The following is a 3,153-nucleotide window of genomic DNA, read 5'->3' as shown; positions in this document are numbered from 1 at the left end:
CCCTGTCCATCACGTCGTCTCCTCTGCTGGCATGCATTGAGGTAACTCCGCTGGAACTTCTACAACAACAACCATTCCACACGTTTATGCATCGTCTGTCGATTCAAAAACCACAACTTTCTAAAAACAGATACATCATAGAGGCTCGGTCGCAAGTTTGTTTACTATTCACACAGGTCATCCATCCCCGTAACTCTGGTCAGCTGAGCGCACACCCACCTTTCGACTACGTCTCACAACAATACAGACGACGCGGCCCCCTGTCTGGCAAGCCCGCAATGACCTGGTCAATCTCACCACCAACAAAGCAATAGGAAGCTCACTCGTTAATACCCGGTCCCCAACAATAAAAGTCACATTCAACGAATTCATTCTGGACAATATTAACTTGGACTTCTCTGTTTACAGAAACCTGGCAACAACCTCTTGGACTTATCTCTCACTCAACCGTCACTACCCCAAGGGATACTCATACATAAATAAGCCACGCTCGGAGGCCGAGGTGGTGATGCTAATACACCCGACAGGACATTACACCAGCCCCTCATCCCCATGCTCATGTCTGCTCTTCATATGAACACCCTGGCTTTAAACATCTCGGTCACACACGCTCAGTTCCTGCAGTTGTCTACCGCCCCCAAAACCAAACCCATCTTCTCCTCTGATTTCTCGATTCTGACCCAGTTGTTCTCTCTCCACCTCAAGTCCCTCCTACTTGGATTTCAACATCCAAATGGACTACCACTGCTCTACAATAATATAAAGCCTTCACGACAGCTTGACTGCTTCAACTAATTCACATGTCAACTTCCGCCTAACGTCCACATTCTGGAACATTGTTTGCTCGACGGACTATAACCTTCACCATCTGTACTGGCTCGCATCTTCCTACTGCTGAAACTTAGCCATCCATGTAGCTATCACATTCCCATGAGCAAACGGCAGATCAGCTTCGTCTAAAGTTGCGGAGTCTTCTCAAGTTACGCCGGCCCACGGGTTTTTCATCCAGACGCAGTTCAGGGCTGCACCACGGAGCCGTGTGGACCTGCAGTAAACCCTCGGATTTCGCTGCTATGAATACATAATCGCGTCAACAAGCAGGCAAGAGAGAGATAATGTGTTGTAGTAGTCAGTGAGATCAGAACGGGGCTATGGAGGTCCACAAAGGGAGTGGTGGATATTTTTTCAGAGAGGGAGGATGAGAGCGAGGTAGCTGAGACAGAGCTTAATTCGGAAGTGATTTGCGTTTTGCCTTTGGTGGTGGGGTGGGATGTGTGATGGTCATGGGTGGGGTGGGAATGTTGATGGTCATAGTGATGGCTAAGTGGTCGGAGAGGAAGAGGTCTGAGCCAGACAGATGGTGAAGGTTTAATCCAGTCGAGCAAACAAGGTCCAGAATGTGGCCACGGTTATGGGTCGGAAAGTTGACATGTTGAATGAGGTTGAAGCAGTTAAGCATGTCCGTGAAGTCTGTAGTTATTGTAGAGTCAGTGGAGTCCATGTGGATGTTGAAATCACCAAGTAGGAGGACTGAGGTGGAGAAAGAACAGAGCTGGGTCAGAAATTCAGAGAAATCAGAGAGGAATGATGGGTTTGGTTTGGGAGGGCGGTAGACAACTGCCAGGACTGACTGTGTGTGACCAGAGAGTTTAAAAGCCAGGTGTTCAAATGAAGGAGCAGATGAGATGGGGATGAGGCTGGTTTTAATGTCCTGTCGGTGTATTACGGCAATTCCACCACCTCGGCCCTCCGAGCGTGGCTTATTTATGTATGAATTTCCATTGGGTGTAGTGAGGTTGAGTGAGAGATAATCCAGAGGTTGTTGCCAGGTTTCTGTCAGACAGAGAAAGTCCAGTTTATTGTCCAGAATGAATTCGTTGAGAATGTGGCTTTTATTGTTGAAGGACCGGGTATTAAACAGAGTGAGCTTTATATTGCTTTGTGTGGTGAGGATTGACTCAGGTGTCATTGCCAGGGCTTGCAGACAGGGGGCGCGCTCGTCTGTATTGTTGTGATAACGTAGTCGAAAGGTGGGTGTGCGCTCAGCTGACCAGAGTACGGGGATGGAGTGACCTGTCTGAAAGTAAACAAACTTGCGACCGGAGCCTCTATGGGTGTATCTGGTTCGTTTTAGAAGTTTGTGGTTTTTGATGACAGAGATGCATAACGGTGTGGAATGGTTGTTGAGTTGTAGAAGTCTCGCAGCGGAGTACCTCAATGCCATGCCAGGCAGGAGAGACGGAGCGTATTGAGTGGACAGGTGAGCCGGGCAGCCGCTAGCATTCGCAGCTAGCGGGTATCCTGCAGCGTGATGACTGCGGAGGTGACTAGCAGGCAGCTAGCTCCAGGTAGCCCACGGAAGAGGGGTCCAAGCCAGCCAAAGGCAGGCAGCGTTGGAGGAGCTAGGAAGGTGAAGCCGGGAGGAAGGAGAGCAGGTGGAGCGGCGAAACGGAGCCGGTGTTTTCAGGTAGGAAAACATGGACACTTTCACACATCCAGCGATAGATTGACGAGTTTAACAGGACTGGTCGGCCAAAAAGCAGCTATGAAATGCTGAGGAAAGAGTAGAAAAATCCAGACAGAGAAGCGGCGAGCAAACGACGCCAGCGTCCTCTCACATCTTGGGGATTTTGTATTGCATTTCCATATAGTTAGGAGCATCACAATTCACCGCTGCATCAGACAAATATAACGGCCCGTCCACACGGCGGCGTGCGTTGAAGCTTCAACGCTTCTGCCCATTCACTTTGAATTTGGACTCACTTGGTCCACGTGCGTAATAATGGTGGAGAGCAGCCGCGGATTATCGTTTAAATCACCAGTTAAAAAAAAAGTTCTCCACAGGAATAAATATCTCAAACATAATTACCCAGGGGATTACCGGACAAAAAAGCATCAAGAAAACACGGTAACATCGGGATTGCATGCCTCGCTGACGGCACAGAAAGGGGGAATTGAGAATTATAACAATAAGCAGGTATGGGCGCCATTTCATATCACCTGTGTTTAAATTTCCGGGAAATATTATGCATATGCACACAGTTTCTAATTGTGTAGTGTGAAGCGTATTTATTTCCCCGCCATTTCCACACCATTACATGTGTTGTATTATACAGGTGAATATAACGGCATAAACTGTATTTTTAGAGCATG

Source organism: Notothenia coriiceps, unplaced genomic scaffold, assembly GCF_000735185.1.
Source record: "Notothenia coriiceps isolate Sejong01 unplaced genomic scaffold, NC01 NC01_scaffold00026422, whole genome shotgun sequence".
Taxonomy (NCBI): domain Eukaryota; kingdom Metazoa; phylum Chordata; class Actinopteri; order Perciformes; family Nototheniidae; genus Notothenia; species Notothenia coriiceps.
Note: the sequence above shows the minus strand (reverse complement) of the source record.